At 41.4% G+C, this 27,945-nt stretch overlaps 1 protein-coding gene across 1 annotated transcript in view; it reads left to right on the forward strand.

Annotated features, from left to right (window-relative positions):
- ARVCF (ARVCF delta catenin family member) overlaps positions 1-27,945 on the forward strand; it is a gene marked incomplete at both ends in the record, with an annotated part of 163,542 nt that overhangs the window by 42,515 nt on the left and 93,082 nt on the right. The gene's annotated exons all lie outside the window — the stretch shown is intronic.

Here is a 27,945-nt window from a genome sequence, read left to right on the forward strand (position 1 = left end):
TTGTTCTCTGCTGTGTTTATTTTTTTGTAAGAGGTTGGGTTGCTTTTTCTCTAGCTCTAAGGCAGAAAGCGTCTCACTGCAACACAAGGCTTCTTCCCCAGCCCTTTCTTGCCATTATATTCAAAACCAAATAAAAACAAAAAGCCACTGGGTGTTCTAGTTTGTTTCTCTCGAAACACAATCAAATTTAGATGAATTACTCCAGACACAGAGTACTTGAGAGACTGGAACAATGTGTCTGGGTTTTCTTGTACCCTTCTCTTCTCTCTAGGTTGGGATCTGTTTGTGTGTTGTGGTTGGTGTGCTGTGGTCGTGACCTGGGGGTTCAGAAATGACTCAGGTCCAGAAGAGAAGTTGACCTAAGTTTGAAGAGTTAAAAAAGCACAAAGGAAGTGAAGTATCTCACGTCCCTTAATATACTTTCTGCACTTGAGCTTTGAGAGAATTTATGTTTTAGTATTTGAAGCTCTTCTGCAGATCCACCAGAGTTACAACTCATTCAGGTGAGTAGTGATCTCCCCTTAGAGGTGTGGAGAACTTTTCAGTGGCAGCTAGTGACATGGTCCCTTGCCATCATTGCAGAAGTCGTGGTGAGAAAGTTGCCAGCATCCTGGCTGTGTGACAGGGAAGGACTGGGGAAAGAGTGAATTGTTGCATAATGGAAAGCCAGAGATCATGCATCCATGATTTACAGGCTCTTCTTGGCTTAAACCACCCCACCCCACTCAGTAAATTAGTATCTTCGTCCTCATCCCCAAACAAAATACTGGGCCTTTTTCAAGAGGAAGGTAATGAATGAGGCAGAGTCAAACTGACATAGGAAGGACAGGAAATACCAGGTTTCTTTTAGCAGGTAGTTCTGAAACACAGCTTTTCCTGTAAATGAAGCTTCCACTGGCTGTATTGAACTGAAGGAGGAAAGGACAAGGCAGTAGCGCTGAAGTGCTCAATCTCACGTATACCATCAGGAGTAGTTTGGAACACATTTCTTGTTCAAGTAAGTACTTCAGAGGAAATGTGGTTAATTTGGAGGGGTGTTTTCCAAAGAGAGGCCAGAGATTTTTTGTTTCGGTCCGGGTTTAAGCTCCATTTAAAAGTAAGCCTGCCAGTTTCTACAGCTCAGCTTGAATTTTAGTTTCCCCACTTGCCATACCAGCAGCAAGACACGTTATCAAATGTATGACCAGGCCAAGTCAGTAAATTCTAAATGCATCCCAAATTATTTTCTGTTTGCCTGGTGCATTTTTATGAGGTTGCTTAAGGGCTCACTTGAGCACCTTCAGATGAGCAAGGGAAATTAAACTGGTTTCCCCTTTCTTGCCTCTTCTCTCACCATGATAGACTGATATACTTTGGCTTGAAATAACAAGATGTCCTTCAAAGGTGTCTGAAGTAGACAACAGAATTGGTCTCAGCTGTCCTTTTTCAAAGGAATATGTGTAAATGCCCTTTTTTTTTTTTTTTTTCTTCTTCAGAAACTTAAAAACATGTTTCCCTTGAGATTTTATTCTACTGAAAGACCATCCTTGTCCTGATGGAAAGTACTTTGTTACTGTAGGACAAAACATCCAGGAATATGATTTTCATATTGCATCATCTTGATGCAACCATGTTCATGTAGCTGTCCTCTGTGCTATTTTTACATTGCCATATTGAAGAATCTGGCCCCTACGGGGTTGAGAGCATCAAAAGGTTATTATGTTTTAGTGAGTGCTGGCGGATGTGTTCATACAGAAGCTGGCTGAAGCATGAGCCATTCTCACAGTCACGCTGTTGGGTGCCAGCCACGCATTTGCTTGTGCATACAAGTCACTATATGCTGCTGGTTCCAAAATGCTTTGCTTCATCTTTTATCACCTCCTCAGACCATGGTTCCCCTATTCATGCTTTCCTGCACATAGGAGATGAAATTTCTTGTTACTGTAATGCTTCTTTGTTTGCTTATTACAAGCCAAATGATGTTTTTGTGCTGTAGATGATTGTCTTCTTCCCAGAAGTGCATCTGCTTACACTGGTGGCACAAATACTGGGTATCAGCAGAACTCGGGTGCTTTTGAAAATGTCCAATAAACCAAAAAGAAAAATTTTAAGCTTGTGAAAACTCAAGCCAGTAAACCTAGGGCTGCCTAGTGACTTATTTAATCTGCATCAAATCAAAAACGGTTTATGGGTATCGTTCAACCCACTACATAAATAACTTGTTTGTAAAGCTACCCTTTTGAGCAACAAAATGGCTTTTTTGCTGTAGACAACTGGTACTGGGCTGTTAGTCTGTCAGACTGATTGCTGTTCTGTGCTTGGCTTTCTGACAACACAGGCAAATATTTGCGTAGGTTTCTGTAGGTAACCCCTGACATCCTTCAAATGCAAACACATGTGGTTTCAAAGCTTGTGATATATCTTCGTGCTAAGGCAGTAGAATGATTTGGATGGCTCCGTTGTTGAACAGTTGCTCTGTTTTTGTGGGAGAAGGATGTGGTATTTTTAACGGAGAAGGATGATGATGATGATGTTAGGCCAGCAGCTTTTTGGCTGCCTGCCCTGCAGCCTGCCAACAGATCCTGTTGCACAAGCCAGCCTCACCAGCGCGGCAGATGGCAAGACCAGTGCCATGGCGAGCTGTGTAGTAACGAGGAATGATTGCTTATAGTGAGCCACATCTATTGATTAATTAACACAGAAATCAGCAGTAGGGATGCAAAGAAATAAGAATAGTTTTTCCCGGAAGGATCACTATAAGTAAAGGCAGGAGAGAGCTGGGGAGCTACAAAAAGAACTAAAGAGACTTCAGAGAAGAGTGTGTAAGTAAGCGTGTGTACAACAGACAGTCAAAATTGGCTGTAAGACTAGAAGAATCTACGAAGCGATGCTGTGGTTTCCAGCTGTTTGTCTAAGCAGGACTCATGTTCACATGACTGGGAGGGTTCCTTAGGCTTTGTACTTGTTACCACAGCCACGCTTTTCATGTCACTGTAAAGAAATAGCAGGGTCTGAGATTTTACTGATGGATGTGTGTAGAGCTGGCTTCAGTGTGGAGACTAGAGAACTTTCTACTTTTCTGAGAAAAAGGTTTTTAAAACCCATGTGCATGATTTGCAAGAAAAGAAATTTAATATTAGTGTTGAAATGGAACTGTAGGATTTTAATCCTCTGACTATGTAGGAATTAGAAATGTGGGACGATGTTTCTGAAATGCTTGATTTGCCTTTGTAGGTACAGAGTTTTCACTTGTTTGCCATGTACAAGATCTTCTCTAAGCTGGGTTGTTGTCTCCTTTGTTGTTTGCTTTTTGCTATACTTTGTTGTTAGCCCATATTAAAGAATGAGAGATGATTGTGTTGATGTTTCCCAGGAGGAAAGAAGCTGCTATAAATAGAACAACTTCAGGAAAAATTGAGGTTAGGCTTTGTGGAATTGGAACTGGGACTTTAGAAATAACCTGAACTTGAACACTTACAGGCCATAAAGCTTCTAGTAAAGAAGGTAAACCTATCTATTTGTCTCTGCTGGTGGATACCATTGGGTTAGTTGCTGTACATCCCTGTTCTCCAGGCTCTTCATTATGCCACTGGTGGAGTCTTGTGTCCCACTTCAGCATCCTGTTCCCCATACTTGTCTTAAAATGAGCAATCCCTAGAAGACAGTGCAAAGTAGACCCAGGTATGCTAAGAATGGACAGACAGCAGGTGGTAGAGCTAATAAGTGAGATGCTTTCTTTTGGCCTTTGATTGAAGGGGGCTGGCAATAAAAACTCCGAGGCAGAGCTCTTGTGAATTGTATTTGATGGTTGTAAAAGGTTGTTGTTGTGAAAGGGGAGGAAGAAATGGCTCATGCTGATGTATTGGTTGAAAAGCTGGCTTTTCAGAGTTACTAAATGGGAGGCTGAGTGCTTCAGGCACGTACTGAAAGAGATGGATGTTGGGCATCAGATGCTAAGGTAGGATGGGCAATAAAGCAGCAGAGAGAGAATGTGGTTTGAAAACACTGGAAGAGATTAAAACAGCTACAGAAATGGTACCTGGTGTTGAGAGTTTAAGAAAATGTACTAGATCCTGAGGACAAGAAGTGCTTTTGGCATGGGGAGCGCTGAGGAAAAGTTTAGCAAAACCAGCTGAATTGTAGCTAAATGGAAAGAAAAAGAAGTATGAAGGGAAGGGGATAAAATGAGGAAAGGCTTCAGGGCCCTATGCAGACAAATCATGCCAGTGAACTTTGGAGAACTGTAGCATTTTTTGCCTTGTTTGTTTCACTATTTAATGCTGGTGTATTCTCAGTGCCATGAGAGGGAATTGCTGTCAATATTCAGGGGAGTTCTGCAGTTTAAAGTCCTGTGAAGTTAATCCTTCATATTTGAGTCCAGCAACATTTTGCATTTTAGCAGGAGCCTACAGTGATATGCGACATCTGTGTGGAGCATTGCTGAAATTCCTGATAAATGAGTTCCAGAGGCAGCCTTCCATTTGTGCGACATTTCTCAAAATCTGCTGCACAAAAAGAATAACTCTATCAGCCTAACTCTTCAGTGGCCTGAAAAGCTAAGGAACTGGAGTCTCCTTTTTGATGGGAGAATCCAGAGTCTGTTAGACACTGATGCATGTGAGACTTACTTGCTGACAACTATTGTGTTGCACAAGCACAGCATTCCTGGAGGCACTGAAACATGGGGGGGATAATCTGTCAATAGTCTGTGCTTCAGTTTCTTCTTCTATAAATTAAGTAGCCTTTAAAATTAATGCTGATTTTGAACTTCTCAGGACATAGAAAGGTGGTGATTGTGAACTGTAAAATGGTTTTGGAAGGTGGTTTAATTATTTCAAGTTACACAGTATGAATGAAAACAGGGCCTTTATTTGCTTGAGATACCTCCTGCAGTATTGGGAGAGAGGTTGCTGTCCCTACTTTGTAGCAAGGTTACTCCTGTCAATACCATCCAGATGTGTATCCTCGGGGTTTGTCTAAACACGGTTTTCACTGCGTGGTGTTAATAGCTCTTAGGCTGACTCCCAGCAGGGTCCCACCCTTATGCTTTCACCTCTGTGTTTATCCACTTCTGCTCCCCTCCCACTGCTGTCTTTTTCTCTATACAGCTGCCTTGGCTGAACAGTTTGGGGGTGTGGGGGGGAATCTTCCCTCATTTTCTTGTATGGGAGAGAAAAATGGAGGGGAAAAAAAATATATATGTATATATTAAAAAAAAAAAAAAAAAAAAGAGGGACTAGAAAACCCATTACAGAGAAATGGTGGATAGGAACAGACTTGAAAATCATTACACCTTGACTTTTCCTAGCAGCAGAGAATTCTAGAATAGGTAAACCAGTGTGCAGGGTTAACCATTGTGGAAGTCATCTTCTGTTTAGATACCTGTGGTATTCAAAATAGATTGATTTAGATGGAGAGAAGCAGGAAGCTCGAGGCTCCAATCATGTTCAGTGCTTGCTGTAACACGGGTGGCAATACCTGCATGGACACACTTGGGTGCTGCAGGAGAGGAGCTTCAAGTGCTTTCTCTAAGAGAGCATTTGTCTGCTCTGCTTGTGCTTTTGTTGGCAGGTATGAGGTGACTTTTAGTTAAGCTCAGAAAAAGGTTATGAGAGGTTTTTCCTCTTTATTGGTGGGTGAAGAAAGAACACTGTGGGTGTGCAGACCTGATGAAACCAAGCACATCCTCTTCAAAGTGTGGAACATGATAGTGTCATTGCTCAAGGCATTTAGTACTGAAGCTAGTGTAGGAGATAACTGCTGCAAGCTAGCATGGCCATAATCCAATCCAAACTTCATTTTTTGTCTGATTGTGTTGGCCTGAGCAAGTCAAATGTTACCCAATTTTCTGACCCAGTTCTGTTTTGTGCCTCCAGGATAAACTCTGTTGTATGCTTCTGTCTTTTCAAATACGTGTGTTTGAATGTGCTTGTCTGAGTTCCTGAGCCACTTCAGAGGTGGGGGAGAGTAGTGTAACAGTCAAGAAAAACACAAAAGCTTCCAGTTGGATTTGGGGTTGGTGTTTTTCCTCTGGCTTTTGTTTTCTTCTGATGTTACTTCTGCTAGGATAAAGCCATGTTCCTTCATTTGTGCTGTTGTGATGACATGGATTTAGCAGAGCTGTGCCTGAGACACACCAGTATAGGTGATAGCTAAATGAGGTTTCTTGAAGAAAGGTGTCTTGCATCTCTAAGCTTCCTCTTCAGGTTGAGCTTTTCATTTTAGGGTAGCTGCTGTGGTATTGGCCTGAGTTGGGCTGTTTGAGGTTGCTAAACAGATCTTTTAAATGAGGTGTTAAGAAATAAACTGAAGGTAAATCCTACAAATTTGTGAAAAAATAGGTTTGGAAAGGTAAGAATGGCTCCTGAGATACAGGAGTGGGTCAATAGGGAAGAGCTTGACTGTAACCACTGCTGCTGGTATAGTATTCAGTCTGCAGCTGCCCATCTGCAGATGGGAATTGATTGCGTTTTTTTCTCAGTTTTGTGAAATAGCTGAGAATCTATGGGCTGACTCTGATGGAGTTGTAATTCAGAGATGCCCCTTGTTGCTGTGGTTTATTTATCCTGGTTTATAACATTCAATTGAGAAATTTATCTTCCTTCCAACATTTTGCTTGCCTGGTACTTAATTGTGCATTGGCTGCATGAGCCAGACTTGGCTCTCAACTCGAAGCCACATTCATTTAATAGAGTTCTGCTGGAGATGAATTTTCCTCTCGGTGCTAAATCTGGGACACTAGTCAAGTAGGTTCGGCTGGCCTAAACATACGCTAAGTCCTTCACTGCAAGGTCAGAGGTCTGCATAGAATTGTGTGTGTGTGCATAAGAGCTGGTTTTTAATAACACAGCTGCTCTAAATAATGCGTCTACACAGCAGCTGGGAGGCAAAAATTTACAGACCAAGATGGTTAGCTTGCGTTTAACATTTTTAATTGGCATTTGGTGTGCTGTGTAAATTTGCCCTGGTTGTCGTAACAGTATTTGACTAGATTTAAGTGGGTTTGCTCCCTCACACCCAAATTACTGTGATTTCCAAGAGCATATGGTTTCATATAAAGCTTGCATGCTTTGTACAATTATATTTTTGAGGCAATATTACAATATCAGGTTTTGTCTCCTGTGTTAAATCTGCAGGTTAGCATCCCTAGTGCCTTCTGGAAGTTATGATCTACATCAGCTGAGGTGCTCAGTAAACAGTCAATAGTAACCCATTTGGCAGTTGTATGCTATTGCTAAATGGAAAATCAGTTTCACTGTTTTTTAGTGATTTCATTATTAGTTAAGAAGCTTTTATTTCAGAAATAGAGAGTAACTATTTATTTCAGAAATAGAGAGTAACTCACAGTGTGAGTTACTGTGCTATGATTGCAGTCACAGTGGTACATTTTCACCCCTTCTCAGAGCACAAGTGATTCGGTGGCTGAGAACTGCATTGCCAGGAAGGGCAATTAAAAGGAGTTATTTAAATAAACGGTTTGTACTGAAGGCTTTGACTCCCCAGACCCACCCACACTGGCCGCTGTTTGAGAATACTTGAGGAAAACACCACTCCCTTAGTAGGAACTCGGGCATGGCTGTGGCTTTGTTTTGATTCGTTCCATTGTGTTTTGCCACTTGGAGTGAAGCTGTCATGGGCTTGTCAACCCAGTAAAAGGCTCACAGTTGCTGCTCTGTTTTTATCTTTCTCCAAGGCTCCAGCTATTGCACTCTACCTGAAGATTAGATCATTCTTCAGGAGTGGGAGAGAACAGTGTTTGAACTGCTAATAGACACTCTTAGGCCAGTACGTGTGCTAACTTCAATTGCCATCTCCTGGAAAGGTGGAAGATCCCTTATTTGAGGTGCACTTAATCATATGTTAAAATTGCCAGAAAAAGGTGTAATTACCTTCTGAGCTGTATAAATGCCAAGATGAAATGAAGCATAGAAAGGTGAAATGCACTTTGTATTTTTCTTAAAGAAATCACAAGTACTGTGCCTTTTTGAAAGGGCATGGATGGAGGATAGAATTGAGGGCGTGTGGGAGGTACAGATGCAATTCCTCATGCTCTCTTGAAGGGGAGTTGCCCTTGTTTCCCAAGTGAGCTCTGCTATGTATTTATAGAAATCCTGATTTTCAGATGAACAGTTGTTGTTGCAGCTGTATGCAAAATGACTTCGGAAGCAACAGGTAAGGAACAGGAAAGTGGATGAATAACATAGCAATTCACATGGTTTCTGCCTTGGGGAACGTTGTCCTTGTTGATGCGGGAAGGTGACCTTTTTTCCTGAAACGAAATGGGAAAATTGGAGGTAACCACCCCAGAAATCCTCACAAAGGCTGTAGAGGAACTGATGCTAGAGATGGAAGAAGCTTTCACAAAGCTGTGCTATATTGAGCTGTGGAATAATTAAACAGTCTCAAGAGGGCTAGAAACCCAATGAAGCTGCTGGGTGAGGCTGCAGGGGCCAGAATCCAAAGAGCAGAATGTTAGATAGTCTGAGTGAGTGTCTTCAATGTCTCTGATCTCAGCTTATGCTGAATAAGCTTATTATTTAGATGCTCATAATGAATTAGTTAAACAGTCAAATAATTAACAAAGTAGTCACTTAAATGGTTATTGCAAGTTTTAGAGCTGACTTTATTTAGATCAATGAGGTAGTTCATTCTACCATTAGCTGCACCCTAGCAAGAAGGACTTTCTGTGTTTGAATAAACACGAACAGAAACAGTGTGGCTTTCACTGGAAAAACAGCACAGTGGTTTGCTTCCTTTAGAGGGAGAGCATCAGAGACTGACATGCAACTTCTGAAAATACTTTCTTGGTTTTCTTAAATGTCAGAAAATTCTCAGGCTCTTTGATACAGTAGTAGAGATCATCAGTTCATCAAGTGTTGATATATGACTTACTAATTAGATAATGTCTGTAACACAGTACGCCAGGTACTATTAGAATACATGCAGAAGTTGGTCTGCATTTTTGCTGTTCTCTGGGCTGCCCTTTCTTTTCCCTCAACTAGTTTTTAGGCCTGAGCTGTCACTCAGCAGAGTTGCTTGCACTAGAATGCTCATGGGTTCTCCTCGTAACCTCTGGTCAATTGGACTCCAAATACTTCACACCTGGTGACTGGAGATGTTTCTGGGCCTTCTGGCGGTATTCTAATCTCTCTTCCTGATCAGTATAGGTTGGCTTAACCTAATCTAATAGTCTCTTTGTATGTTGGTGGCTTTTATGCTTCTTACTCAGCACAGATAATTTAAGAAGACTTGCAAGCTGTTTGCTTTAGCTTTCATTCTTTTACACACACCACATGTAGCCCACTGCCTCTCTCAGTGAAAAAGAATAGCAGGTACGAATGATGGAAACCCCTGACCTCAATTCTGCAGGCTTTTTCTTTATCTGTTGCAATACAGCAGCCTACCTGGGCAAGACTCATGTATTTTGTGAGAAAACGCAAGGGGATTCAGAGGAGAGATTCAGATTACTGCAAAAGCTGACCAAGTTTCTGATACTTTTAAGGTATGTCACAGATGAGATCTTTTCACCTCATTTTTAACTTTTTTAAAGAACAAAGGGAAGAAGACTCAGAAAGTTGACTGCCCAGAACAGTACAGGGTGTGGATGCTGTTGTATATACTCTGTGTGGTTTGGTTTTCTTTTAAAAGGTGTTATCAGAGAGACAAAATGCATCTGCCACACAAAGTCTATCCTGAGAGAAGGCCATCAGTAAATCCCTAGCTGTGAATTGTTTTTCAGCAATGATAAATCAGATCGCTCAAGCAATTTCATTTCCCAGTCTTATTTTGCGTGGTCTGTGTGAATATTCATCTGGCCTTTCCTTACTAAAACGGTCCAGCCATTGGTACTTCACATTCCCTGGTCATCCAGCTATTTTTGCTAGGACTGTTACTTCCCACTGTTCCCAGAACATCTCAGGGATCCGGAATGGTAACTGGATGGGAAAAACACTTTTGCCATTTGTCATTGTGGGTTGCTCCATCAGAAGGCAAATTCTGGACAGGAAACAAAGCATTTAAGCACATTGTATAAAGCTGCTTCTTGATTCATTTTTTCCCCTTTGTACTTTGATATTTTGTTGCTCTGTATATGAAATTGTCGAAGATTTTCCAGAATATTCTCCTGAATTCCTATTGCAAGCCTTTATATTAAGGAACAAATCCTATGAATTTGGGCAAACACGTTAGGATAGCTGGGCAGGTCTCTGTAGTCTGTTGCAGTGTGAATTTTATATATTACAGTTGTCCTTGCACAGATTTTGTTGTTATTAAGAACAGCTTCACACTAGAGTACTTGTTCTGCTTTACCAAGGGTTTAATTTTATTTCAAAAGAGCATTGTTTTTCCTTCAGGACAAAGTATTTGCATTTTGGGTTACACTGAGAAGCTGTAGCTGTATCTTTCCTGTAGTCAACCTCCAGGTAATGTACAACTGCAAAAGACTTTGAGAATTCATCTGACAGCCTGAACTGTGAAAGCAAAAGTTGGGGTCAGAAACTTTTGGAGAGTTTTTGGCATATTTATATCTCGCACAAGAAGTCACTGGCACTTTTAGTCTGGGGAGATCTTTGCAGGAAGTTCCTTTAACTCTGTCTTGAAAAAATGGAGCAGTATTTTCCTTTTCGGGACACTGATGGGTGAAGTAAATCTATATCAAATGGCTTAGTTCCACTGACTACACAGACCATGGATTTATAGATAAATTAAAATGTAGCTATGGCTTTTTTTCCCTTTTCACCAATCCCTAATTGGTATTTCCCCCACTCCCTTTGTCAGATGCTTTCTGTTCTGGCAGTTGAGATGCATTAGCTTCTCGTGGCCTCCTTGAGTTGGCTCCTCTGACATACCTCTAGAGCAAGAGCTGTCTGTAAGGGTCTGAACTGGTGCTTAATGAAGTGAGAGTGTGTTGCTGCTGTTGTCGGTTGCCTTTTGGGCTGTGTTTAACTGTTCCCCTGAGCTGCACTGCAGACATGAGAGAACGAATATGACATCTTTCAAAGGACTGGGCGGGGAGTCAGCAGTGAATGTGAGTCTTTCACCACCAGCTGAATTGTCTGTGCATGCAGAGCTTCTTTCAGCATGGATCTCAATGTCTGTGCTCCTAGGGCTGAAGCTGGCAGTACAGATCACATCTTCACATCTTTTCACCTAGTCTGGTTTATATAAAATCCAGTTAAATAATGTTTTCAAATTAGTCCACTGTATAATGGGTGCCTCTTATGACAGAAGACAACATTTGATCTGGCATGCGCTTCATGTACTCAAAATAATTTCTCCTAATCCATGGGATTTTCTTATTAAAACCTTGGACACCCCAGCTTTTGTGCTGAGACTGAAAAAGACTGCCATATTTTAATATCTCTAGTTGAATTTTACATGATGTTTCTGCTTTTCAAAGCAAGCAGTAATGAAACAGAGAAAGCCCAAGAGCTGTCTGTATTTGATTTGCTTGGAAGTTATTCATTAATGTGTTCCAGGTGGACAGCAAATGTGTTATGAAGTCTTCCATATCTGCATGCAGGGTAATGAACCAAAACAAGTGCATGGAAAAGATCCCCTCAAGCCTGAATCCTTGAAGAGCAAATAGGTGCCTCTAGGAGCAGCTCAGTCTGTACACAAGGGTGTTACTGAGATTATAGTGACACGATGTTGTGGGAGCTGTGGTTACAGCTTCTTCAAATCCCTTGTGTAGGTTTATACTTTATCAGAGTGGTTGGAAACTGAACATCTATCATTTTTGTTGTTGTTTGCTTTTTTACTAGCACCTGGAAGAGAAATACCTCCTCCTGGATGAGGTGCGAAAGGATTTAATGATTGGATGGGGCAAATAGTCTGAATTAAAGAGGAGCGGTTTGTAGCTTTAAGAGAGATTTGCTATCTCTCAAAGATGAAGTGCTTTACCTAGCTCCATGTGGCATGTTGCAGATTTTTCAGTAACAAGTGTCCTTTACAGGAGGAGTCTTCCCACCTTTTTCATTCGCTGTGTTCCTAACCCCTGCATTGTGCACTAGTGTTTTACATGGATCACTTCACAAGTCTTGCTTGTCACATGCCCAGGATAAAATATGTTTGCCAGTCAGGTAGTGCAGATCCTGCTGACTCTCATTTGCAGCCTGCTTCACACCAAATATTGTTCTCTGAAGGCAGCTTTTGTTTTTGTTCTAGTTATTATGTACTTGTGAAGAAATTATTATTAGCAAGGCCTCTGAATTAGAAATGTGATTTTAAGCCTCCAAAGCCCCTTCTGTTTCCTACCAGCCTGCCCTTGTGGCATCATCCTCTGTAGGAAGCTAGTTTTGGACACATTACAATCACACCTGTGTATATTGATAAATGTTTCTTTTGTGGTATGCTTCAGCCATTTCTTGCAGTGGAATTGTCTTATTGAAGTTCTGCAGGTAGGCTGTTTTCAGCTTCATTTTCTTGTGGTCTTGAGCGTGGTGTTATGACTGCCCCCAAGACCTTTCTGGGGTTGCTGGAACAGTTTCTGTCTAAACAGTGGTCAAAGGACCGGGCCTTGGGCTTGTTGAGCTTGCAGTAGACAATGTGTTGTTGTACTGGTAGTAAAACTTGGAACATAGCATTCTAATTTAGTTGCAACAGAGCTTTTCTACAATAGATGTTGATTTTAGAGTATTTCTGAAAGGGAGCTGTGGCAGCCATCTTTGTTTGCCTCACAGATGAAGAGAGCTGGGGCAGCCATCTTTGTTTGCCTCATGGATGAAAGGAGCTGGGGCAGCCATCTTTGTTTGCCTCATGGATGAAAGGAGCTGGGGCAGCCATCTTTGCCTGCCTCACAGATGCTGTTGCTGGAGCCTGAGTTTACCACTGAGTGTGGTAATTATAATTGTTGATGTTCACGTCTCTGAATTGGACTAAGTGGGTATTGTGCACATGAAGGAATGCTGGAATTGGAGACCTGGACTACCTTTGAATCTGCTAGAGAGCCTGCCACGATGGGTGCTCATCCTCCGTTAGTCTGCCAAAGAGATTTGATGGCCTGTGTGCGGTGTTGGGGCATCTGGGAGATCTGGGAGAGGTGGCATTGCAGTGAAGGAAGAATTGGTGAGTAATTTTTCCTCATGGATGAGAATACGTAACCTGTGCTAGTGCATGTTTACAAGGGGATGGTTGTAGGGTAGGACTGCTCTCCATCCTGCTGCTACAGCATGGGCTTACACAGGCTGGTGAAGGATGATTCCTCATACCAGGAATGGTAAGAGTTGCAGACCCTGCCAGCTGACACTGACCTGTGATTAAAGTCTCTCAGTGAGATTGATAACATTGGAAAAATGAGGTCACTCGACAGAGTTGTGCCAGATGTAGTCAGAATCCAAAAATACCTCTCCTGCACTGATGAAAGGGAGTAGGAGGAGAGGAGATGGTGGATTTAAAGATTAGTTTGGTAGTAGTGGCCACCAGCTCCTAGGAGTAGCTTGGTGTAAGGAGTATAACAGTAATTGCGAAAGGAGCACCTAGGTTACTGCAGGTAATGGGCCAGTAGATGAGCCTACTGGCCTCAGATCAGCATCTTTCTTCTATTTTTCTGTTATATGCCACACTTATGTCTGAAGTAAGAGCATGTGTCGGGGTTTTTTTTTTTTTTAAATGATTATGGGTTAGAGATCTAAAATGTATTTTCTGTGATTTCTACGTATGTGGACACACTTTGAATTTGTTAAAAAGAAAAACATGGATTGTTGGTTTTGATTGACTGAAGTGTCCTGATGAACTTCCTGGGCAATCACCACACCTGACGTTTTTCAGAAGTATTGATAAGAGCTGCAGTCTTAGAAGCACAGCAGAGAATACGGGGAACCAATTAATTCAGTAGATATTAATTAATAAACACTTTTCCTCTGGGGAAAACCCTTTAAAGCACATCCACTCTTTGGCCCAAGGCTGCATGCAGGCATGAACAGACAGTGCACATGCTTTCCTGAATTGTCACTTGTTATTTCTCTTGATAGGCTGGGGGCTGCCTCCTCTACACTGCTGCTGCCAGGCTTTCAGAAGAGCAGACTGTAGTTAATGCTTAAGCTGTCTCTCAGCCACCAGTGTTCTCGTGTATAACTGATGTCAACACATGCTGGTTTTCACCATTGCCCTGTGGTCTGCTCAGCTGAGTCCAGCCAGCTCCGGGCAGTCTGTGGTCTTTGTTTTTGAGCATACGTCATTGAGGGTGTGCATGTGGAATAACTGGCTCTGAATATAGCTGGTTTATGTATTGAAGCATATACGTACGCTTGCAATAAGGGGCTGCTGCATGAATGAGTGGTGTATTGTCAGTGCTTTTCTCTTAATATGAAACAGCTTCATTTGCATCTGTATGTGGTACTGCACTGACTTGAGCCTTGTAGGCTGGATAGTTAATAGACAGTGCAGGGCAATTCAGCTGAATTACAAGCTTCCATTCAGTTTATCTTCTTTTAAAAAAGAAGGCCACTGGTCTGTCATCAAAATCATATAGCTCTAAGAAAGAGAACAGTAAACTACTGCTTGTGTTGTATGGTGGTTGACAGTCAACACCTTAAAATCTCTCTACTTGGTCCTGACAATAAATTAGTTCCCTTCTGAAACTTTTTTAGTCATAACAAGATAGAAATGGCTTAAAAAAAAAAACTTTGCTACTGACCATTTGAACTTCCTTGACTGCTGAAACTGCAAAATGGTGCTTAATGCTATAAGCAGTGGATTTCACTGGTGGTTTCTTCTGCTGTGGTGTTGCTGCAGGTGTGAAGGTAATGTTCTTGAAGCAATTCACTCAGTGGTCTGTTCTGAAGGGTTGGGTTTTTTTGAGCTGTGTAAAATTCCATTAGACTAATTATGTGGATTTGTATTGATATTTGCTTTACTTCCTGCTGAGTATAAAGATAGAAGCCTATTATTGGAATGCAAATAACTTGTGATAGAAAATCACCTTCATAGCAAAATGTGGCAGCACATCAGAGTTGGCAGTGTGCTGAGATGTGACCTTATTGGTAGAGGACTGAACCAGAAATGCTTAAGTTAGCTTCCCATTATTTTTGGGTTCTTCTTATTACATAAAGTACTCTCCATTAAAAAATGATCTTATTTCTTGTGGTATGTGTGCATCTGTGAAAAATGGAGAAATTTCATCATGAAAGTCTGCAGAGGCTTATCTGATCTTGCTTCCTCTTGGAGAAGTTACGGGTATAAAATGCATTTATGATGACAAAGCCATTTTATTAATTACGTCTTTTAAAAAGCAGTAAAATTTCCAAAAGATTTGAGATTTAAATATCCTAATTGAACTTCACAGAAGAAATAATGAAGTGCCTCTTCAGTGCTTCTTCACCATATGTATTTATGTGGCTTTTGCTGTCAGCTTTTCTTTGGGGATTTTCAATACATCATGATGATGAGACAGCTTGACCTTCTCTTGCAGATAAAATTAATTGTGAATTTGACTATTTTCCTCTTTTATAAATGACTGGCAGAATGGCTGGAGGATGGACACAAATACTGTATGAGGAGGTCTGTTCCCCAGTAGTGGCTTTGAGTTTTGCCTTCGCCAGCACAGTGTACCTTCAGAGTTGTACTGCTTTGATACAATCACAGCTGCTCATAATGGGTTGGAGAAAGTAGAGTTTAAATGTCTTCTAAAGACCAGCAGTATCTGGGTTAGAGAAGGACTTACTTCAGCAGCTTGTCAGAAAGTTTCAGATTTTTGAAATGGATTAGTTGAGAATAAAGAATCTTTTATTAATGTTTTAATATCTGTGGTCATGTATAAGTTAGTATAATAGAACAGCTGCTGTGTGCTCTGTTTCCCTTTCTCAAGGAAAACTCTGAAAACACCTATAAAAAGCGAATAGTCAATAAATAAGGAATTATTTGGTTATTTCAGAACACGATTCAGTGCTTTTAAGTAGTGCTGTGCAGTATTCAGTCACTTCTGGGTTGTTTATATACTTTTCACTTCTTAATGAAGGACCCTCTCTTTCATTAGTAGAATTTGTTTAATGTCTGATGTAGTCCAATATCACCTATCAAAATGTTACCAGTCGTTTTCAGACACGTGTATAGCCTTTTCTACTTAGTACTTGCAGCCTATATCCTTAGCAGGGAAAATTATTAATCCCTGATGAGTGCAACTGAAATGGTACATGAAGTCAGCAGAAATATTTCTACCCAGCGAGCTGGTGGGTGTGTTTATAAGCCAGCAAACTGCAATGCTTTGCAAAATATTATGGATCCAAAAGCACAATGGATTAAGTCTACAGGGTTTACAAAGCTAGGATTAAGAATAGCTGTAATGTCTACTGCTGAGGTTATAGAGAGCATGTTATCTGGTATCTTTTCTGGGTTTCCAAACACATTTTAGATGTATACTAAGAGGCTGTTATGTTTGTTGGCTTTTGTTAAGTGAACGCTACAGTTATCCTTAGGTTTCATTTAATTTTCTAAATGGAGCTGTGCTCACTTTAAACTGCTTGGCAAAAATATTTCCCTGTTTTTTCTTTTTTTTTTTTTTTTTTTGTGATCAGAGTTGCTGATGATTCCTTATTCAGAAATTGATTTAATTTCTGCATGTGTGAACTGATAAATGAGGGAAGCTGTAAATACTGGTGTGTTTGGCCACTGTTGACATGGATAATTGAATTAAGTGTAGAATCAGGCTAGTTTTCTGCCTGTGGGGTGTGAAGCATTCACTGGTGTTTGACAGAATTTGCCGTTTAGATGGATATTTTCGTCTTCCACCCAGATAGCTAGATTGATACATTTGCTCTTCTTGACATGCGAACTCTCATCCCTTGTAAGCAAGATTTATTAATTTGGCTCCATCCTTGTGTTGTTCCTGCACTTCTCCAGTATTTATGGCTCAGGGCAGTGCTCCCCAATCTGCAGCTCATGTGTCAGGTGCTGGAAGGCTGGATGTGGTGTGGCTGGCACATGAGTTTGTGCTGTGGGAGATGGGTTGTGATACATCTGGAGTTGTGCTCTCTGGGGGGGATCTCAAAAAAACCCTTCCTGTTCTTTCCTAAAGGAGTTGCTCACGCGCTGCTATGGAGCAGTTCAGGAAAAATCAGTTCATCCTGAAGATACATAGAAATATCACTAGGTCGCAAGCAAGACATTGTGCTGTTGCTTGTGAGTGTTCACTTGTGTAAAATCAAATGCTGGGCTTGTGTTTCTTGCATTTTAGAATCTCTTCCCTATCAGTAAGTACCAGCACAAGATACAGAGCTAATGAGAGCTTATCCACAAAAACATAGTCTAGGCAAAGCACATAAAAAGCCAAAGAATTGTATCGTTTGGAAAGCCTTAAAAAAGAATCTTAATACACTACCATGTGTGGAGAGAGCTACTATCCATCAAAAGATTTATACGGTGAATTAAAGCAGTGTTAACAGAATGAAATATTTCTCTCATACTTCCACCCTCCTTCCCTGTCCCTGCCACACTTACTCTTCCCCTTTATGGATTCTGTCTTTTCTCATTTTTAACTCCCCATCCCCTTTCCCTGCCATGCTTTATTGTTTTATCTTTCCCCTCCCTGGATAGAGTTCATGCATTTTATAATGCATTTCTTTTCTGACCATCTTTTCCTGGTGTGCTCCTGGCTCCCAGCATTGCTTTTCCAACTTTAGGCCAAACTGGTTCTCTTCCTTGCTTGCATTTTATCTGGTGGCAACTGTTGTACTCTCATTTAACAAGTAGAGCTTTGGGGTGTTACGGATTTCTGTTGTTAAGAATATCATGAATGATGGGTTAGTCCTGATCAGCAAACCTAACTCATGGGTTGAGCAGCACCTTTTTTGCAGATATTTTTGTGCTGCTGGGAACTCTGGGAAGGAATTAAAAGGCCCTATTCTCCTCTCAGCAACAGGGTGAACCCAAAAGCTGAAACCGGAAGAAAAGTTAACCCTGCTAGTGTGTGTTTCTGAGGATGTTTCCAGTGCTGTGCTCAGGGTACAAATCTTGCTGCTGCTAAATTTGTACTGATTGAGTCTGTCCAACTGTTCAAAAGAAGGTGGGTGGGATGACTGCTATTGATTCTTTGTGAGGAGTTGGAAGAAAAATAAAGCAGCTTCATTTGAACTCTGAGAAAGACAGCTGTGTGTATAGATGATACAAGGGCTGCTAATGCTTTACAGAGAACTTTGTTTCTCTAATGCACTTAGAGAGTTTCATGGTAAGAAGCAGTTTATTTCTGCCAAAATTTCGGTAGTGGAAGTGGATCTCGTGGAGGCTGTTCCTTTCATATGAAGGAGAGAAGGCTGAGTGCCTGGTTGCCACATATTCTGCTAGAACAGATGAAAATGGTATATCCTGCACATAACAAAGGAAGTCTAGCGCAGGAGGCTGGTTTGCATGAAAGCAAGGTGGTCACTGTTGCCAGCGTGCATGTAGGGAATTAGGGACTTTGAAGAGTTCTGGCTAGGGTGTAAGTAAGCTCGCTAGAGGCTTACTGACACACCGTTTCCTATTTTCAGCCTCAGCTTGGCAGGGCTCCTCTGGAAAAATTAAAGATTCCCTTTTCTGGCAGAAAACCATAATAAGGAAAGGGAGTAAAACACAGCTGTCCTATCCCTGGGTTGAAACAGCAGTCTTGCAGCTTGTCTTGCCAGCTGTAGGGAAGTACAGCATTCAGAGCATGAAGCTAGTTTTCTGACTGATGCTCATTAATACCAAGTCCTTAATTTCACCCTGTATGATCTCTTGTTGTTACCTCTGTGTTTAATTGAGAAATGGCACTCTGAAAAGCCCTCTGAGAACCTGTTTGTAAGTGACTTAGATTGCTGGCTCTAGGCCTGCGTCTTGTCTTAATCTTTATCATATATGAATTCCATTATGAGGTGCCAAACAAAAGCACATCAGAAATAATAATAAAAAAGATACTATGTAAATAATTGGTTGGTTGACAAGTACAATTGGATTTTACAATTCAAATGCTTTAATCCAGAAGTGCTGACTGCATACACAATGCCAGTAGGAATGGTCACAGTAAGATGGATATTTCCAGTAAGCACTTAGCCAGAGCTGATGTAAAATGAAAAACAGCCAGACACATTTAACTGAGAAATTGAGAGCTATTTTACTTTACTAGTGAAGATATTTACCTCTGGGCAAGCAACTTCCACCTTAGCTTAAATGACTTTTCCTTTCTGAGATTCATGCTCATCATGCTGTAATAGCAGTCCTTGCTCAATGGCCTGACTGTTGATACTTAGCATTCTTATTATACCCTTAATGGACCCAGTGGTTTCCCATAAATTTTCTAGGTGACAGTGCCTGGATAAGTGACTTTACTTGAAGTACTGCTGGCCCAGTTGAGAAGGGGATTCGCCATTGCTCACTGGTGAGAGGAGAGAGGATTCCTTAAGCCAAAACCAGTGCTGAGCAGGGAGCTTTCATTAGCCCCTTTCCTGGCTGGCAAGAATCTCTTTATTATATTGAAGTATAATTTGCTGGGGGAAGCGCTTCACAAGTTTTAAATCATTTGTTCTTAGACTGAAACATCCTTGGGGTAGTGAAGCAGTCAAGTAGGAGTAGTTGTGTGCATGCACACAAGCACATCTCTGTTTAAGGCTTCTGATTAAATAGGCACATGTTTATTAAAAAAACAAACGAACCAATAAAACCAAGTCCAACCTGTTAAGTGGTCAGCAAAATTTTAGCATGTAAGTTTTTCTTACTTGCACCACTCACAATTGATACTTGATTAAAATTAAACTAAAATGCGTGTGTCTCGTGTCAGCCCTCACCTTTCTGATATTGGGACTGGTTAAATCTTCAATCTGTGAGGCTGAAGGGTTTTCTCTCAGCTTTCTGTTACACCTTTAGGCACTTGATCTGTAATCAAATCACCCCTTGACCTTCTCTTAATAGCTTGGACCTTAGGGCTGGATACGAGACTTTTCTGATCCTTATCCTTGGCTGTTTTGTTGGCTGTGCTCTGAGCCTGCTGCAGTGTATCCACATCCTTCCACAGCTGTGGTTAGGAGAGCTGAACAGTTGTCCCATGGTGGTGACCATGCAGATGCTAAATAGAGATGATGAAATGTTCTTACTCAGCATTTTCCAACATATTCAAGTGTTCTCTTTCTTTTTTTAATTTTTTTTCCCCTTTTCTTTCTACTGTTTATTGCTAGTTTGGCGCTGGCTTAGCAAATCTACCTTCTGTCTGTCAAGTCTGTGTGAGGACTGTCCATGTACAAGTAGGGGTTGTAAGCTCAGTCTCAGGAAATAAACACAGAATGTGTGAAGTAAACAGACTAGTGGGGAAAAAAAGCCATTTGTGAAGTCTCTTGAGTAGTTGAAATAACATGGTAACTGCATCGCGCTTGGGAAAATTGTCTTTCTGCTGGAATCTCTTCCATTTGGAAGATTTACAGCAAATGAAGCGGCCTCTGACTTTGTTGGCTTCTTTGTGCCTTTTGGTGTTCAAATGATCTTGCAGTCATCCAGAGACCTCCCATGCAGTTTCTTTCCTGCTGTCACATTTTTGGTCTCTGGGCTTACACAATACTAAGAGCCGGGCCTCTGTTAGAGGCTGCTCACACATTTCCTGCTATGTGTCGTTTAGATGGTGGCTCCTGGTGTGGAGATTACATGGGAGGGAAGGGGGCAAAATGCAGATGGAAAAGTAGAATGTGATTTAACATGGGTGATCTCCTGGGGAGCCATTTGGACTGAAGCAGTCTTGCTCTTTTGGTGCCAAGCAAACCTGCTTTGGTGCTTAATAGCGAGAGACATTGGCAAGCACGTTTCTCATGAGATGGGTGATTAGATTTATTGTCAATCGCTTTGTATTCCCTAGAATGAGAAATAATTTATTTAAGAAACAGCTTTCTTGGAATGAAGGCTTAAAAATTCATCAGTGATCCATTTGTTCTGTCTCCCTTGAGATTATAAAAACATTTTTTTGTTGTTTCTTCTTGTGTTGTGATGCTGTATTTTGCCACAAAAAGCATTTTTGTTGTGTAGTTCAGATCTACAAGCAAGATTGTACGTGGGTGAGGAGATTAGTTAATTTAACACTGATTTGATATGGCTGCTAGGACACCCAAATAGTGTTCTACTCTTGGTCATAGTTCTAAGTATGCAGAGATGGTTTACATCTGCCTTGAAGTTAAAAAGCTATTCTCTAAGGTACTTTTGTAGCAGCACAAGTAGGCGTGCATGTGTTAGCCTAGAACTGACAGGCTGTGTCTGGCAGGTTTGGGTTTAACACAGTAGTGATGTGTGTAAGTGGCTGAGGGAGAGTGTGGGACACACGGACTGCACAAAGAAACTTGCCAAACTGACGGCTCTTTTTTTTGTTTTAGATGAAGGACCTAGCTTCTGACTCCTATGTGCATGTAAGTCTGGGGGCTTGATATCTAGTAATACATGCATCAGTTTAATTTATGATCCAAACCCTGTGGGGCCAAGAAGATTTGAAAGCTGAGTGTCTGTCTTGCAGAAAGGAGCGTACAAATGAGTCATCCCACACCACCCTTAATTGCCAGCATTGTAGAGGGAGCAGGTGGAGATGAAGGAAAAAGCTTGCTGGAAAATTGTAATCCATGATGTAACCTCAGCCCACTAAAAATCTCCCTTATTTAGCTTTGGTTAGTTCATCTGAAAGAGTCCAGAGAGGAAACAAGTCAGATGTGTTCTGGGTTTGGTCAAAGATTAGGCACGCAGATTTGCATTGGTTTTGCCTTTGGGGAGGTATTCTGGCAAATCACAGTCAACTCTCTGTACAAATCTTGGTGAGAAACAGTCATTTCCTGCTCATTTAGTATGGTTTCCTAGCGGGCAAACTTTCCAGATAAATACTAGCCATGCTGTTGATAGCTAAGAGAAACAGGGCTAGTCCTAACGCTGTGTGTGCCAGGAATCCTTTCTCTTCTGCCTATATCATTTTGATATTAGAAATAATGTCTTAGGTTTCTATTTTACTACTTGATCTTGCTTAACCACAGGGGGAGAAAAACAGCTGGTGACTAAGGGACTGAATGATGAATTGTGATACCCTGGTCCAGTTCTAGGTTCTGTCACAGACTTCTTACATCGAGGCCCTGAGGCCTGGTTTCATCCCCCAACTTTTGTGCTTTCTTGGAATGATGTTATTTCCCTGCAGAATCGGTGGCAAGAGCTGGATGTGTCCAGGGAAGTGATTTAGTCTGTGCAAAATCTGAATTGTTACCTGAAGCTCCTATCCTTCTTTTTGACTAAAGAAGAAGAATTAAGTTCTTGTACGTTTAGATACCTTGCTAAGGTGCCTAAAGATAGGTGCTGTGATTTTGAATCTATTATACATCCATTTCCCTACCTGGAAGATGTGTGTCCTTACTCAGATCTAAGTATGTATTATCCCATCTGTTGAAGTTGACTGAGGTATAATGTCCTGGCATCTTTGGTTAACACCCAGTCAATCTGAAAAGCAGGGCAAGGCAATACAGAGCCCTGAGAGATGCCTTGTCAAAGTGACAAATTGCCCTTTCTGATTCAAAGGACCAGCTTGCATGGCAGAGCTAAGTAGCTACTGGAGAAAGGGGAGGAGAGCATGGGAAAAATACCTTATTTATTTAAGGCCTTCCCATGTACTTTTTGTTGTTTGTTGGTCTGATTTGAAGTCCTTTGTTTTCCTTCGTCTGAAACAGCAGCAGGTTGAGAGGAGCAAAGCCTCTGGGATTCTGCCTCTCCCACTTCTCGTTCTTATAAACTGTTTACAATCTCCTTCAGTTCTAGCTTTGTATGGAAAAGTTCAGTGGGTCAGCTTTCCCTTTAGCTTCATCCATCATTCCAGTCAATTAGAAATAGTTGAGGGCCAATTGCCCGGTCTTCCATTAACTGAGACACTTCAGATTGTTTAAAATAGCATAAAAGCCCTCTTTGTTGACCATTGGGCAAGCACTGTAGATTTCCCTGTTGATGGGCAGTTACCGCGTGGCTGAACAGAACCCCAGTATGTCCTGCAGTACTTGAGAGATGAATATTACTACTACAGGCCTTGTCTGGGTTTTGATTCCTTCTCTTTCACCTCTGCCTCTTGCTCCCCCTGAAAGGTGTGATGCCTTCAGATGGTGAATTACCATGCCTGCTTGCAAAAAACACTGCTCTTTGTGGCTTTTCGATACTTCTGTAGTTGAGGGGTTTTTTCAGTTGCTGAAATGTTCCTTTTTAACCTTGGTGCTTTAAAAGCTCTTGGCATCATTTGTTAGTTGCTTGTCGTGTGTGTTTCTAAAGGACAAAGGAAGTGTGTAAGTGTTCAGGAAACAGTTAGTGCATTGTGGTGTGTGGCTGAGTTCATTCTGGTATTCCATGCCAGGACTGCCTGCTTTCATTGAGGGCTAACATTTCTCTTATGTTCTGAACTGACCAGCCCTAGGGTAGAGTTTGTGTGAGAGCTCCAGCAGAGAGCTTGAAGCTTGTCATAGGTTAATGTGTTTGGGTTCACACTGAAGTGAGCTGAATCCATTGTATATATACATATAAATATATATTTATATTTTAAAAAACATTTTGTTTAACGTAACAGGGAAGTAGGCTCACTAAGTGGAAATCAGTTTATCTACAGCAAAGTATGTATTTATGTATTCCCATCTTAAAATCATTGTCTATCTTAGAAACTCTCCTTTCAGTGCTGTATCCTGCCTAGGTTTCAGGATGGGCTGCTCTCTGTGTTTTTCGTTATTTTGGAGCCATTTTGCATGGTTGTGCCAGTGTTTGATCCCAGCTGTGCAGCAGTGGTTCCTCTGGTTATGAAGAGTTTGGTAGGTGTGACACACACCTGTGCTCGGTGCTGAAGACCAGGACTTTGCCGCACTTTTTGAACTGGAGGAGTGCAGCAGTCCTTGAACATAAGGCTTCCATGTTCTTCCAGAAGGTGCCCTGCCTTGCAGTAATGCAAACAAGGCTGCATGTGAGGGCTTGCCTGTTTCTATGTTCCTGAAGCATGATCTAAAACCAGTAAGGCAATGTCCTGTACAGCTGCCCTTCAGATGATACAGGCTCAGTGATGTGCATGTGCTGGCTAACTTAGATTCCAGCTGTTGCGGTAGTGAGGTGCACAGAAAGTTCTCTGAACAAATCCAGGGCAGAGAGCACAAAAGGGATCTTCAGGCTGTGCTAAAAGAGGGGGACTCTGAAAAGGTAGAAGGATGTGATAGCAGTTGGATTTGATTTGAGAGCCTTCAGATGCTGGGGAGCTGGATCTTTTACTGGGTAAAGATCTGCTGCAAATACACCAGGTTCAGCAAATTTCACTGGTGACTTTGTTCCTCTTTGATGTCCTGTTGGGATAAGAATCTGGTGCAGATCTCTGTATAGACTGTTTTGGTGTTTTCTTGGAAGATTTGCCTTTTTTAATCTTCCTTTCTTCTCCACATGCCTACAGCAAGTAACAGATTGAGGACATGACTGAACTGGAAGTGCAGGCCTAAGCTGGGAGGAGACCAGGGGTTAAACGTCAGCCCAAGACTTGAATCTGACAAAACCGATGTTTGCCTGCTTTGCACTTACAAATAATTTCATGCTTTTCAGAGGCTGAAGCTTTAATAAGTAATTTAAACAAAGAGTAGTAGGAGGAGAGAGATTCCACATCTAATTCAATTAGCATTGTTGTCCAGTGCCATTAATTATATTCAGACTTGTAGTATGTTTCACAAGAGTTGATACACTTGAGCTTTGTCTGCACTGGGGTCGGCTGAGGACAGATATGGCCATTGGTATAGAATCCAGCCTTTGTGCTTTGCAAAAACCTTCAAATTTGGTATGTGACAGTAGCCTGGAGTAAGCGGTAGCATTGAATAGCCTGCATTGCAATCTACTGAACAAAGGGTAACTCTGGGAGAATGGTGATTTGATGTACATGATTTTAGTGTCTTTGAAGAGGGACTGTTTTAGTGGAAGTAATAATCTCCTCTGATTTTATATTGTTTCCAGACTATTTTAAATTATTTCACAGACAGAGAATAAAGAACTTTGTTTACTGTCTTAAAGGAGGATGTCTGATCCTCCTGGGGGAGGTTATTCTTTAATTTAAAAAGATATAAAATAGCTACTTTGATGGAAATATAACTCTAGGAATTGAAATGGTGATGATTATAGAAGCTGTAGTTTTCTAATGCAAAATAAGCCCTAGGAAATGTGCCCTAAATGGTATATCACTCTTGTTTTTTTAACAAAACAAGAATTACTGTTACTTTATTGTTCTTGCTTATTTTACAAGGTTTGTAGCTGTTTCATCTGCACTTAACTTTTACAGGCTGGGGATAAATTGTTGTTTTGGTTTTTAAATAGCAATGTTTGAGATGCAAGCACAGATCAACAGGATAGGATTCATTTGATACTCAAAAAAGCAGGGAGAAAAGTCATGACTACTGACACTGTATGCAATACCTGGATTGGAATCTATTCTCATAATTTGATGGTGTTTTGGAAGGAGCCAAAGGTTATTATTTGAAAGAGACTTCATGGGTAATGCTTATTAATAGGGGGGCGGGGGGGGGGAGTTATCACCTTGAAATGTGTGTTTATTGCAAAAGAACTCCTGCTGCCCTTTTAGGGGGCTGTGGGGCCCTTAGGGCTCTAACAGACCTCAGTGGCCCTGGCCAGCTTAACAGGGGCCTTCTGACCAGAGACCTGGGAGCTGTTTAAGATCAGCCCTCAGTCCACACATACGCTGTGCTGGAGTACTGGTCTCCTACTTTGATCCAGACCCCCAGCCTGCAGACTGACTTCCCTCATCCTAACCTGACCTAAGCAAATTTGCTTCCCAGGTTGACCTTGAGCCTTCCTTATCACTGTGAGATTGCCTCCTGGTTGGACCTGGCTGCCATCTCTGATCTGCCCTGATCACCTCGCTCGGGTGCTCTAGAAGTGGGCCTCAGCAGCGAGGCCCCTTCCTGGCCATCCAAAGGACCCCGCTTAGCACCACATCCCCCAGGGAGCTGCAGACCCCTGATGCTCTCTGTGACACAGTTTCTCTAGTTTGGCTGTTTTGCCCTGAATGTTTCAAAGGGAGGGTCCCTGAAGGAGAGAGGAGCCTACCTGCAGGAGCTCAAGGATCCTGACTGTCTTCCATTGAAAAGGAATGGAAAGAAGCTCCCTTTAGGTTTGGTCTTCCCAGATGCTCAGATGATGAACAGTGATTGCTGTGGCATGGCAGATCCCTCTTGTGCTGGGGAACACCCTCTTGTTTGACAGTAGGAGAAGGACCACAGGGTCTTTTGCAGTGTGGTAACAAAAGAGGAATTGTATGGTTGCTTTTACTTTGAAAGTCCTCAGCAAGGCAAACGAATGAGTATGTGTTCTAAACTTGAATTACCTACCTCTGTCAGGCAGGGAACTGCTGGTAGGATTATTCATTAGAGTGTCATGTTCCAGCTCTATCTGGCAACTTGTGTTTTGCTTTGAATAATTACGCTTACCTGCCAAATGTTTGGCATCTGAGATGCTGAGATGTATTTAGCAAAAGAGTGTCCTAAATACTGACTTAAAAGCTGAGCATAGAGAAGGTGCTTGAAAGGTGCAATGTGTCCCACTTTCTGTAATTTGTGATGACCTAAAATCCTTAATGATGGAAACTAAAAACAGATAACAAAACCTTTGCATCTTTTCTACATTAGTGTTAGCTTATGACAACTCTTAAGCTAGGGATGCGGAGAAAGTACTGGGTTTGGAGATCAAAGAACCATGTCCTTAAGCTAATTCAGGGAGTAAACTGGGTGATATGCTGTTCTCTTTGCTCACTGCATTCCTCACTCAGTAGCTCACATAGTAAGAAGGAAGACATAAGAAGATGCAGTCTGGTTAGTTGTCTGTGGTGGAATATCTACCTTGAACTTTGCAAGCTTGTGTTCTTTCTGATGCTTAGGACAGTCTCTTGCTAACAGTAGTTTTCTCTTGTAGGAATGCAGATATGTATCTGCCTGAATCTTCATTTTAGAAGCACCCGGAGGATAAAATCTAGCACAGTGCTCATTTAAAGTCAATATGCTCTAGTTTGCAATTTGCTCGTGTTTAAGTACCTAGCTTCTAAGGTTTCCTTTGCCCACAGGCAGTCTGAATAGAAAGGGAGGCTTTTTTTTTTTTCTTTCTCATTCTTTCTCTCTTTCATAAAGAAAAAGTTTTGCAAAAGCTTAAAGAGCAAAATATTTCTTTCCACCTTCCATATCCTTAGGTTTATTATCACAAAGCAGACTTTGCTGATGAAGAATCTAGAGGGGAATGAAGGAGATGTAAATTCATGCAAGATGCAGCTGGAAATGAGGATGATGGATGAGATATGCGTGTATGTACATACATACATGTGTGGGAGGAGTGAGAAGGTCCCACCTTGAAGCAGTTTTGGCATTCCGTGCCTTGGATATGAAAAGGAGATTTACAGGGACAAGGTGTAATAGAAAAATAATCTCTACAAGTTACTGGTTTCTTTGCTGTTGGGAAGGCTGGGGTTGCACGAAGATAAATAGAAGCTCTGAGTCTTTACTGTATTGCAATACTGTGTAAATTCTTCTGTTTAGAGAGAAGCTTTACTGTGGGGTGGGGAAAAGGGAGTTGCAGTTAAAATACAGTATCTTCAAGAAAAATGAGAAGGGACTAATATATTTGTCCCAGGAACTAGTTTCCCTTCTGAAGCTGTGGGCAGAAGACACAATGTGACATATGAATGCTACCATAAAGGGTTCAGTGTGTATCGTTATTTGCCATAATGATTAAGTATGGCACACTGAAGGAATGATTTTCTTTATGATTTCAGAAGCCTTATTTTCGTTGATTGATTCTGTAGCCTGAGTTACTTTGTGGTTTCAGTAGAAATTGAAGTAGTGCCTGTTTATATCACCTTGGTGGTCCAGCATGTGTTGTCTTTGAAGGCTGTCCATATTCCGTTTTGACTGAGATGGTTGCCTGAGGCTTATTGTCATAGTCTTGGTTAATATTAGCCCTTACCTGAAAATGTAAGTGCCTTCTTTATTGAAGTTTAAGTTCCAGAATGTCAGAATA

This window comes from Psittacula echo (assembly GCF_963264785.1).
Source record: "Psittacula echo genome assembly, chromosome: 13".
NCBI classification, from domain to species: domain Eukaryota; kingdom Metazoa; phylum Chordata; class Aves; order Psittaciformes; family Psittacidae; genus Psittacula; species Psittacula echo.